Source organism: Heteronotia binoei, chromosome 3, assembly GCF_032191835.1.
Source record: "Heteronotia binoei isolate CCM8104 ecotype False Entrance Well chromosome 3, APGP_CSIRO_Hbin_v1, whole genome shotgun sequence".
Taxonomy (NCBI): domain Eukaryota; kingdom Metazoa; phylum Chordata; class Lepidosauria; order Squamata; family Gekkonidae; genus Heteronotia; species Heteronotia binoei.
The window spans coordinates 46,127,365-46,140,553 of record NC_083225.1 but is presented as its reverse complement, the minus strand read 5'-3'; the positions used below and the strand labels follow the sequence as shown (position 1 = coordinate 46,140,553).

The window sequence follows — 13,189 nt, the reverse complement described above, 5'->3', positions numbered from 1 at the left end:
GTATTTTATGCACCATTGCCTAGTTTAGACTGAATAATTTATAGGCATGTTTCACTTTAACTTGTAATTCAAACTGTTGCAAGAAGCCAGACTCTTGCATGGATGATTTACTATAGGAGAACTCTAATTGCATTTTTTTTAAAAAAGAGACAATATGAGATTCTCAGTGCATCCACCCCTTCCACCCCCAAACATGGCCAATAACAGGCCTGTTTCAGATTTGGAACAGCATGTCAGACACAGGTGCTAAGCACCAGCTGCAGTGGGGTTATCTTTGTCCTACTCGTTCCCTCCAGGTTTGCTTATTTAATTCAAGCAGCAGCAGCAGTTCTACAGCAAAATGAGCCATTCACTCCCATAAATTAAACAGCATGGGGAAAAACGTGATTTATGGTACCTTGTCACATAACTCAGAACTCATTGCCTTCTGTTCACAGCCACTTCATAGTCCCATTGGGCACTTAGGAAATCCCAACCTGTATATTAAAACATGGGCGTCAGTTATCAGACGATTTCCTAAACGGAATAGTCAGTGTGGTTAGTTCCAGCTTTATTAGTTGCATTATTGATTTGCGCTATACTCTTGCACGTGTAATTAGCTTGATTATTAAAAGGCATGTGGAAGTGAATTGTTCCAGCTGCTTGCTTTGATACAGCATGTAATGCAGTGGTGTGGTTGCTGTAGCTAGCATCTAATATAGTTACTGACAGTACCTGCCTAAGACGAATCAATGGGCTTAAAAGGTGTAACTGTTATGGTTTACACTGTTATTTAATGAGTATTACTCTTGGCCTAAGTTTCAGCTGTAGCTGGGGGTGGGGAATTACAGGATTGTGCCTGTTAATTTGGGAGCTTAGTTGAACCATATTGAACAACACTCTGGCCTTGTAAATTAAGCAGATTTAATTTTGAACCATGATTTAAATCACCAATAAGAAGGCCCAACTTTTTAAAAAGATCACTGATTTAATGCACATTTTCCATTGGTAGTATTCATCATTAGGGTTTGTAGAATCTTTCGGGCTCAAGTGCCGTGTTCTACTGGAGAAAGTTTTTCTTCCAGACGTTTCATTCTCAGTTGTGGAGAACATCCTCAGTGGCGTTGCAGCCGGAGCAGGCGCTCTGACCTTTTTGGATGCTGTGCATTGAGTGAGGCCAGGGCTGCTGGAGAGCTGCTATTTCTAGGCTGGAGGGGGTGTGGTGAAAGGGCAATTGGTTTGTGGATGTGCCCATTGTTTGGTGGGGCTTCCTGGAAGGGAAGAGATAAGGAAACTGGCTGTTGAATGTGACCATTGTTCTGGGTTAATTGCTGGGAGGGTTGGAAGGGGTGTGAAGATAAGGAAGATGGTTGTTGACTGTGCTGATTGTTCTGTGGAATTTGCTGGTTGTTCTGTGACTTTCTGCAATTTATAGTCTGTAGGGTGTTTTGCAGAGCTGGATACCAAGGTTGGTGGATGGAAATGCCTTCTTCCTTTCTGTTAAAGTTGTGTTGGTGTTTGTTTTCATGTATTCATGAAAGTAGTATTCATGTTTTCAATACCCAATGCAGCTAGTGTTGCTGGCTGGCCATGCCTGGCAACTGGCAGGAAGTTATGGAGAAGGGACATGAGGGGGCTGTGATGCTCTGTGCACCACTACATTTATTCCAGGGGAAACCTGGAAGTGATGTAGAGTAGCTCTAGGAATTGCTGGAAACTCTATGGTTTTACCTGATTCCTAGAACTACCTCACATCACTTTCAAGTTTCCCCAGTGCCTGCCAGTGGGAAGTCTCCTGACATAGCAGTAGACCAACCTTAAATAAAGCATCATACTGCTTAGTTAATCTAACTATTAAAACTTAATATACAGCCAAATTGAGCATTAATAATTTTTGAGGCTATACTTTGTATAGTATGTTTATAATGATATATATATATTTTAACTTATTTCTGTTGGACCATGACAAAACTGCTTGAGGACTAAGAAGTCACCCTCAAGGGTGTGGCGCATACCCCAAAGGAGCAGGTTCATTGCTTCAGGGTTCTTGTGGATCCTGGACTGTGGTTAACTTTGGGGTGGATTAATCCTCCGCTACCAGCCAGTTGGCCAGCACCAGAGGTGGTGATGGTGAAGTGATGGCTTGTGAATGGTTCCTCATCCTCTTGGACAAGAGTGACAGGTGGAGTGCCTCAAGGATCTGCTCTGGGACCTGTTTTGTTCAACATCTTTATACATGATTTGGATGAAGGAATAGAGGGAATGCTTATTAAATTTGCAGATGATACTAAATTGGGAGGGGTTGCAAACACGGAAGAAGACAGACAGGATACAGGATGACCCTGACAGGCTGGAAAACTGGGCTAAAATCAATAAAATGAATTTTAACAGGGATAAATGGTAAAGTTCTGCATTTAGGTAGGAAAAATCCAATGCATGGTTATAGGATGGGGGAGACTTGTCTTAGCAGTAGTATGTGTGAAAAGGATCTAGGGGTCTTAGTGGATAATATGCTGGACACGAGTCAACAGTGTGATGCGGCAGCTAAAAAGGCAAATGCAATTTTAGGCTATATCAACAGAAGTATAGTGTCCAGATCACATGATGTGATGGTATCACTTTACTCTGCTCTGGTAAGACCTCACCTGGAGTATTGTGTTTAGTTTTGGGCACCACATTTTAAGAAGGATATAGACAAGCTGGAATGAGTCCAGAGGAGGGCAATGAAGAAGGTGAGGGGTCTGGAGACCAAATCCTATGAGGAAAGGTTAAAGGAGCTGGGAATATTCAGCCTGGAGAGGAGGCATCTGAGAGGTGATATGATCACCATCTTCAAGTACTTGAAGGGCTGTCATATAGTGGATGGTGTGGAATTGTTTTCTGTGGCCCCAGAAGGTAGGACCAGAACCATGGATTGAAATTAAATCAAAAGAGTTTCCAGCTCAACATTAGGAAGAACTTCCTGACAGTTAGAGCGATTCCTCAGTGGAACAGGTTTTCTCGGGAGGTGGTGGGCTCTGCTTCCTTGGAGGTTTTTAAACAGAGGCTAGATGGCCATCTGATAGCAATGAAGATCCTGTGAATTTAGGGGGAGGCATTTGTGAGTTTTCTGCATTGTGCAGGGGTTTGGACTAGATGACCCTGGAGGTCCCTTCCAACTCTATGATTCTATAAGTGCTGGAAACTGGGGGAAACCCCATGCACTGGAGGGACCTGGCAACCCTCACTACACCACTGGAATGGCTGCTCCCTTAATGATTGTCTGATACTTATTATACTGTTCTTTAGAGACCTGGTCAAAACATTTCCTTTTGCCAAGTTTTTAACAAAGGGTTTTTATTTTAAAAAAGCCGTTTTTATGGTCTGCTTCTAACCTGAAGACTGCTTTATGGATATTTTAAGCCGATCAGTGCTATTTTTATGTTACTGGGATAGTTTTAAAATCACTTTTTAAAATATTGATGATTATGTTGCTGTTTTTATTATTTTGTCATACTGTTTTTACTTGGTGAGGTTTGTGAAGCAGATATCTGGAGACACAGCATATAAATTTTCTAAATAGCATAATAAAAAAAGAAATATCCTTGTTTATTTATAGAGAATAAATATTAAAAGTTAGAGAGGAACAAATTACTGAACAGGTAACGCTTACCACAACTGAAGTATGCAAGTTTTGGGCATCATGAATAATTATCCTACCGATGTACCAGATGGTATCTCTTGGACACAAAGACTACATACAACTGAACTGCCAGTCCCTGGCTTCCTATATTGTACAAACTTTTATTTATTTACTTATGTATTCAAACAATTTATGTGCTGCCTTTCCACTCAAATAGGGTCCCCAAAGCTGGCAAACATCAAAACATTGGAACATTTTAATATTAGAACAGCCTTCAAGATAAAGTATATATTCAGTATTATTTGATAAAAATGTATAAACACACATAATGCCACAACCAGGGCCCGGGACCAATTACAGTTATTGAGGGAATAACAAATAAAACAATGATGTCTTTCATTGTTTGAAGACAATGATAGAGGAAGATAGAATCCATGGGAAGGGAGGGCCAAAGTTTTAGCATCACATATTAGAAGTGGTTTTTCTTTTATATATATATATATATATTTTTTTTTTAAAATATATATATATTCTTGTGTTGTTAATTTGCATTGAAAATTTGACTTTAACATGTTTCTACATAGCAGCATAAATTGAGTTTTTAAGAGATTTATAGAACATCCCAGGCAAAGTTGTGCCATTGTAAGCCCATTGACTTCAAAATGGACTTAGAGGGGTTAGGATGACACTGTAGAAGTGTAAGTTTAACATCAGACTTATAACCAAATTTAAACTCCAGGTATCTGGAATCAGGTTGCTTGCCAATGGACCCAGTCTTGCTGCCACTCAACTGGCCAGCCATTACTGTGTCTTCATGGAACCATGGTGGCCTGCTAGCGGCACGCCTGTAGCCCAGCAAGGTAATATCAGCTGAGCATCCATCCCAAGGGACAAAGAGAAGGCTGAGAGTTATGGAGACAGCTGAACCTTTGAGGGAGGTGTCTGCAAGACTGGCTAGGCCTGCAAGATTGGGAGTCAGGTTTGGGGGGTCCTGGGCAGAGATTGCCCAGGGGCCATCTTTCCTCCTCTGAACATCTTCCTTCCAGCCCATCCACATCCCCACCTGCCTGTGTCTCCCTCTCACTCATCATATGTCTTTTCCCCGAGAATGCTGGTGGCATGTAGTATACCACCACTGTGTCCTCCAGGAGTACACTATTATACACCACCTGCATGACCTTCCTTGAGAATATGTGGTGGTGGGGGGCTGTGGATTCTCTCAGAAACCCTGGATCCTGGCAGTTGCCCCACTTCAGGGTATTCTGATGCCAGCCCTGTTGCGAGTGGAGAAACAGGGAATGTCCAGGCTTCTGGGAGCTATTTAAACTTTCTCAGCCAGAGGGGGAGGACAACGAGGTTGGGTTAGCTTCTCTTCAGGATACCAGCACTGAGAGAGATGGGGGAGTGCGGGAAGCAAACTGACCAGAGGCAGAGGAGGAGATGGGTGAGGCTAAATCCTCCACAATCTGAGACCTCTGGAGAGGGGAGAATGAGAAAGCTGCAAAGGTGTGGAGGGGACAATATCTCACATGACCACCACCCTGTTTTAATTCTGAACAGAAGAGGGGTTGGAAAAGATAGTCGTAGACCTGGCAGATTGACTTTTACCCTGCACTTAGATACAGAGTACACTGAGTGTTATACTAAAATAGTATTGCTCCAACAGAGGCAGGTCAAGAAATGAATTAAGTTAGTCATATCTTTTGCTTCCTCAGTTATGTTAATTACTAGTGATTGTTCTTGGCTATTTCTGTGTGCAACTGCATAACTGATTATAAAGTATTCCAAGGACAAGAAGAGGATGCTAAATTATGCAGAGAAAAATCCACAAAGGGAGTGTTGTACCCTTAGGCCATCCTAGAGTTTCCAGCAGTAACTTCATTCTTTGACCATTTTCTTAGTATATTAATGATTTTTGAGTCCCTTTAAATTCAAAATTAAATCATGGACTGATAATTCTCTAGGGCTGTGATCACACACGTTAAATAATGCACTTTCAATCCACTTTCAATGCACTTTCCAACTGGATTTTGCCAGTTCACAAAGTAAAATCCAGTTGGAAAGCACATCAAAAGTGGATTGAAAGTGCGTTATTTAGTGTGTGTGATTGCAGCCTAGATGTCATCAAAATATCAGTCGTATACAAGATTGGGCATGTCTGGTTGCTTTTGATGTGAGGTCACACTATACATTGCAGTCTTACAAGAAGAAGCCTTGATTGAGTCTGAACAGATATTCCTAGGAGGACAACATTAAGCCTTCCTACCACCAACTGCATTGTAGCTTTGGCTAAAATAATCTTATGTTGGAATAAAAATAGAACAGTCATGAACTTTGTTGGCAGATGAGAGGACAGACTAGAATTTCATGATGAAACTTGGTCCTCCATTTATACCCCACCTTTCTTCCCAAGGGGGAACCAAAGTACCTTATATCATTCTCCTTTCATCCACTTTTCCTCACAATAACCCTGTAGGGTAGGTTAGGGTGTGACTGGCCCAAGGTCATCCAGAAAACTTCCATGGACAGAGTGGAGATTCAAAGCTGGGATCCCCAGACCCTAGTCTAAGTAATACTCTTATCACTGCACTTTCCCTCTCTCTGAACAGTTTCTGTGGAGAAATAATGTTTATATGAAGGACTTTAGAAAGGCCTCTAGACTTCTGAACCATCTTATCCTTAGGGAACATATACTAGAGATGGAGCACAATATCAGAACTGAAGTCCTGTCAACCAATCTCTACAGATAAGCATTCCTCAATGCTGGCATTAGTTGCAAAACATAACAGGATGTGAGGTGAAGGATACTAGTATTTATTCCAAGGGCTTGGAATATTAAGGACCAATCGATTCAGAGTCATACACAAGTTCAGTCTCAATTGGACAATCACATTTCTTGGTGCTGTTTTACTGCAACATTTTTTTTCCATTGTTGAAACTGCATTTATTTTAAGTCACCTTTCAGGATGACACTTTTTAAGTAGGCAGTATTGTTGAAGACATTACTCAACCTGCAGCAATTCCAAAGGTTTTATTCTATGACATGAGTGTGCAATAAATTGTATGGCAGAAAGACCTCTGGGAGCCTGGCAATCTGTTGAAAATATAATAATGGAAGAACTGATACCTTCATTTGGTTATTTTTAGACTCAGCTAAAATCATAGCTAATAATCTTGCCTTTGGAGCAGTAGAAAAACAACAACACACCTAGTGACACGTAATCACAATATATCTTTGATGAAGGAAATAATGAAGACTTTTTCTGCAGTGCTTTATATACGAAGGAGTAACCGGAGAATGAAAATCTTCACCATTTTCCTAATGAACCAATACAGTATATAATGGGAAAAAATCATTGGCTGTTCTGTTATTTTGTAGAAGAAATTCTAAAAACAGCAGTAAAGTAATAGTTTTTTATTTTATTGGGACCATCCAAAAATAGTGCAGAATGGTGAGAAAGCTTTCAAATTATTCATAAGGCTAGATACATTATTGTTGGTTTTATTACATAATGGTGTTTCATTATTATAGTTGAGAGACCTTTCACAGTAAATTCTTATGTTCCTATTTAATGGGGAACAGAATAAAAGTAATTTCCTATTGTTATTGTCCTTATGGAAGGGACACAAGATGGCTGTATGTAAAAGTGGCAAATGGCTCCAAGTACCAATCATCCCAGCAAGTGATTTCAGCGAGCGACAGATCCCTTGCATGCCAAAGTGAAGGGAATTCATCCCATACATTTAAAACTGATCACATTAGACAGTTTCTGCTTTGTAGATAAAAGGTGCCTCTGCCACTTTCTTTCTCATCCCAAATTTTCCCTATCATGCATTTGGACTCCTCAACAAGATGAGCAGATTTCAGCACAGCCTTGTGAGGCAATATAGTCAGTCTAGGATGGGATTGACATGATAAGCAAAAGGTAAGCCCTGGTTTTTATTCCATTTTGTTTTGTTTGCTTCCATAGTTTTTCAGATATCGTAATCCATATACAAGTTTTGTTGCTGAACAGGTTTTACTCACATGTTGGACTGGCTTCCACTCATCAGAATTGTTAGTGTATATTCTCTATTTTGCTCCTTGAAGTTTGACAAATGGCTAATATTTCCACATGTAGATGTTTTAACATCATTTAGTATATAATGCCAGTTAGAATTTAGGGTGTGCCAGATAATCCTAACCCATGGTGTAAAAGGTTTATGAGGCAGAAAATAATATAGGATACTTTTTGAAATAAAAAATGTTAAGTTTTAAATCATTTCTTAGGAGACATGTCTTAGTTATTTAGGCTTAGATTCTGCCTAACATTTTCATGGTCAGAAAGATTTTTTTATTTGTGGGACACAGCCTACCATCTTTCTGCAGCATAAAATATTGCCTGAAATGCAACTTCTGGAGGGAGGGAGGACCCTGGGAACAGAGAGGTCAGAAATGAGGTGGGAGAATCAGTATAAAATCACTGCTTTTGATCTGTAGAATTTTTAGTTGACATCCAAGTCTTGGTCTATAATACCCCATTATGTATATAATCAGATTTTTTTGTTTTGTTTTAACAGTCATTTTAAAACTTTTTGTGTTCAAATAACCATTTTCATAATCGTCTCTGGAAAAGGTTTCATACTGGAAATGCTTCAGGCTTATTTTTATGAGGCAAGTACTTGCCGAGTGCTTTCCTTAACTACAGTTTTCTTTTCTTAAGGCTTTGGTATTGCTCTTTATTTTTCTCCCCACCAAATTATGCAGGCAAACTTTTTTTTGCAGGCTTATAAATAAAATATCTGAAAGAAGCCATCTTTCTGGAATTTTTTTTTTAAAGTGAGATGTTTACTGCTCCAATTTAACTGCTTCAAGAAAGTTATGGATGGGTTGAATAATGAATCCCCCCCCCCTGCCTCTTACAAGGCATTTGTCAAAGTGAATGGTGATTTGTGTTCTTGGTAAGGAAGGATATGATCAGTGGTAAAATAGTTCAATTGACAGGCAGTACTTACAGTCTTTCAGTTCAACATACATGCTGCATATTGTCCTCTTTATCAAGGCAGTTTCACTGCTTGTGTTTCTTTGAAAATTTAATTCATTTGTTTTGCCCCAAATGCGTAAGAATACAGCTGATGTCAGGTGCCACAGGACTTGAACTGGTCCTGGCTCCATGAATCATTAACGTATAGCCTATTTCAGCTAAAAGGTTGACATCACAGCTTCCAGATTCACTGGTTTGAGAAACAGGTGAAAGGGGAAAATCACTGCCAACTATAAAAATTCTTAGATCTGCTAACTTTCTTCAGTTAGAATCTTCCCCTATACCACAAGATTACATACTTATAATAATAATAATAATAATAATAATAATAATAATAATAATAATAATAATAATAATAATAATAATAATAATACAATGAGGGGTGGAAGTGAAGGAAGAAACTAAACATCTGCAATTGTGAAAAATTTCTTTTGTCTGATTTAGAACAGGAGTAAAGATTTAGTCCTGTTCTCTGCCACCCTCAAGAGACTACTGGTGGATTGTCCCTTCATTTAAAAAAATAAGAGAAAAAAATGTATGAGATGTATATGTTAGGTATTTCCCCTGACAAACTGTACCACTTTTGCTGCAGAAAACTTACAGGTGAACAACATATACAGAAAATCCTCCATACAAAAACGGCTACACCAAGCACTCATGAAATGTCCATTGCTGTACTTTTCCCTGACTGGAATAGCTCAGGTTAGCCCAATCTCATCAGACCTTGGAAGCTAAGCAGAGTTGAAGCTGGTCAATATTTGGATGGGAGACCTCCAAGTAATACCAGGGGTGTGATGCAGAGGCAGGCAATGACAAAGCTTACCTCTGAACATCTCTTGCCTTGAAAACTCTATATTGTCTCCATAATTTTGCTGCAATGTGATGGCACGTTCTACCCCCAAACCACCTCAAGAATCTCTATAGTGGTGTTCAGTGGCAGGAACTCTTCCCCTCCCTCATATAGACATTCACTGCAACATCAAGTGCAGTGTATCCTAACAGAAATCAACATTATACTAAATGTGTACTTACCTTATAATCCTGAAATGATCCTCTTGGAAAACTGGACTCATTCTGCAATACCTAAAAGAGAAAGGAAAAGTACATCAATCTTATTAGCAATTGCAAGGACACTCTTGGTGTATAACTGGAAATCCTTCAACATACTGTCTGTAAGCACGTGGAAAAGCAAGATTTGGGACTGTTTCATCCGTACCAAGATGGCTTACTTAAACAAAGACATGCCCCCAATTTTATATGAAAAGAAGATTATAGACTTATGGCATCCGGTGGTGACTTACCTAACTGAACAAAGAAATTTTACCAGAAAACATACTGTATTTATTGTACTTGATTTATTTCTAGATTACTGTTTGTAAATAGTTATTTGAGTTATCAAGATTGTTGACAAATTAACCTATCTGTATATGTTATCCTGGAAATAATAAAAAGTTGATTCTTTTTTTAAAAGTGCAGTGTATCCTAACACATTATATACTGCGTTTTTCAAAAAATGTTTATCCCTCTGGTGTTGTTGACTCACAGTTTAGTCATTCTCCAAAGGTTTCCACCCCACTTCCCTTCTCTGTGTTTCTTTGTGGGTTGTAAACAATCTGGCCATGAAACACCCTGGCTATATTGTAATAGCATGCAATCCCTATTTTGGCCAAACACCTCCCTTCTTGTATTGGTTTCCCTTAATGAAATAAGAAACACATTGTGGCTCAATAGAAATTTATTTAAACAGTGCCAGAGAACAAACAGTGCCTCAGATGCAGATGAGAACATGGAATTTGCAAAAGGGTAGGTAACTGTGTCCATAATTAAAAACAACATAAACTAGTGATAGTTTATGTTCAACTTTCATCATGGGGAGTACCTGTCCTTAATGAACTTGGTAATGGCCCTCATGATTCACCCCACTTCTTTCAAGATGCCAGGTTATAGCTGGGGAGTGTGGAGTTGGCAGCAGGATAAAGAAAATGTAGCTTCAGGTTCTCCATAAGCAAGAAATGCCCCCTTTTTCACAAATATTGTGGAATATGTACTGGACAAGTATTACATCATTCTTGATGCCTTTTGACTAATCCAGAGATACTTTCTACAGGCCTTTGTTTTTCATGTGGCTACTGCCTTTGGATAGTTGTGGGAGAGTGGATGGTGCTGAGAGGGGATTTGCTCCCAATGGTGATGGTGTCTGGTGCAGCTGATGACCTCTGGTAGGAAAAAGTGAGTGGTTTGTTGGCATCATAGGCTGGTGCATGAGGAAGTATTGGGGTTTAGTGATGGATAGTCAGAGATGTGCAATCATCCTTCTGTTCAGATTGCAGTTTGTTTAAAAATGGCAAGCGGGGTCCTCATACTTTGAAAAAAATGTATGCATGATTGTCAGTGATTTGAGATTGGATTAAAAATGTTCTGCATTTGTGTGTTCACATATTCCTCTGCTCATTCCAGGAGAACTGATGAGCTTCACCTGCTCAAAACAGCATAGCCCAACTGCCAGTGGTATGCACTGGTACATATATGAACATATGAACATATATGAACATATGAAGCTGCCTTATACTGAATCAGACCTTTGGTCCATCAAAGTCAGTATTGTCTTCTCAGACTGGCAGAGGCTCTCCAGGGTCTCAAGCTGAGGTTTTTCACACCTATTTGCCTGGACCCTTTTTTGGAGATGCCAGGGATTGAACCTGGGACCTTCTGCTTCCCAAGCAGATGCTCTACCACTGAGCCATCGTCCCTCCCCAAGGTAAGGCAAGATCAAAGAGTACCCATAAGCAAGACTGTAAATAGTAGTGGTGGAAAGTATCATCAAGTACCACTTAACAAATAATATAGGAGAACGTTTACTCTTACAAGGTGGGACGTTCTCCCTTCAGTGGTGGTGGAGGGGAGATACAAAAAAGTGCTGTTTCAAGAACGATTATGTCCCTGCTGCAATGGTGGCATTGAATCTTTAGTCCATGTCATATTTGACTGTGAGGCTTATAATGTCCATTGTGAAGTTCTTCCATTTCCATGGTACCTTTTACCAGTACCAAAAACTGCAGCTCCTTAAGAATCTTCTTGATGATAAGAACCCTGAGGTTACATACAAATTAGCAAAATTTGGCTGGCTTGCCTCAAGAATAAGAAAAACTCGATTAGCTCAGACAGGAAATGGCTAAACACCTTTTGCTAATCTGTTTAAGAACATAAGAGAAGCCATGTTGGATCAGGCCAATGGCCCATCCAGTCCAACACTCTGTGTCACACAGTGGCCAATGTGTGTGTATACACACACACACATATACAAACACACATACGTATATGTATATACACATATGCCTTATGGCTAATAGCCACTGATGGACCTCTGCTCCATATTTTTATCCAATCCCCTCTTAAAGCTGGCTATGCTTGTAGCCACCACCACCTCCTGTGGCAGTAAATTCCACATGTTAATCACCCTTTGAGTGAAGAAGTGCTTCCTTTTATCCATTTTAACCTGACTGCTCAGCAATTTCATTGAATGCCCACGAGTTCTTGTATAGTGAGAAAGGGAGAAAAGTACTTCTTTCTCTACTTTCTCCATCCCATGCATAATTTTGTAAACCTCTATCATGTCACCCTGCAATCGACGTTTCTCCAAGCTGAAGAGCCCCAAGCATTTTAACCTTTCTTCATAGGGAAAGTGTTCCAACCCTTTTATCATTCTAGTTGCCCTTTTCTGGACTTTTCCCAATGCTATAATATCCTTTTTGAGGTGCGGCGACCAGAATTGTGCACTGTATTCCAAATGAGACCGCACCATCAATTTATACAGGGGCATTATGATACTGGCTGATTTGTTTTCAATTCCCTTCCTAATAATTCCCAGCATGGCGTTGGCCTTTTTTATTGCAATCGCACACTGTCTTGACATTTTCAGTGAGTTATCTACCATGATCCCAAGATCTCTCTCTTGGTCAGTCTCTGCCAGTTCACACCCCATCAACTTGTATTTGTAGCTGGGATTCTTGGCCCCAATGTGCATTACTTTGCACTTGGCCACATTGAACCTCATCTGCCACGTTGACGCCCACTCACCCAGCCTCAGCAGATCCCTTTGGAGTGCCTCACAATCCTCTCTGGTTCTCACCAACTTGAACAATTTAGTGTCATCTGCAAACTTGGCCACTTCATTGCTTACTCCCAACTCCAGATCATTAATGAACAAGTTTAAAAGCATGGGTCCCAGTACTGAGCCCTTGGGCACCCCACTACTTACCGTCCTCCACTGTGAAGACTGCCCATTTATACTCACTCTCTGCTTCCTATTAATTAGCCAGTTTTCGATCCACAAGTGGACCTGTGCTTTTACTACATGACTCTGGAGCTTACTAAGGAGCCTTTGATGAGGAACTATATCAAAAGCTTTCTGGAAGTCAAGGTAAATTTTGTCCACATGCTTGTTCACCCCCTCAAAGAACTGTAACAAGTTAGTGAGGCAAGATCTTCCCTTACAGAACACATGCTGAGTATTCCTCAATAACTTGTGTTCATCAATGTGCCAACTCATTCTGTCCTTGATAAT

At 40.0% G+C, this 13,189-nt stretch overlaps 1 protein-coding gene across 1 annotated transcript in view; it reads left to right on the top strand.

The window, feature by feature from the left end:
• Positions 1-13,189, top strand: part of NALF1 (NALCN channel auxiliary factor 1) — a 561,463-nt gene that overhangs the window by 275,343 nt on the left and 272,931 nt on the right. The gene's annotated exons all lie outside the window — the stretch shown is intronic.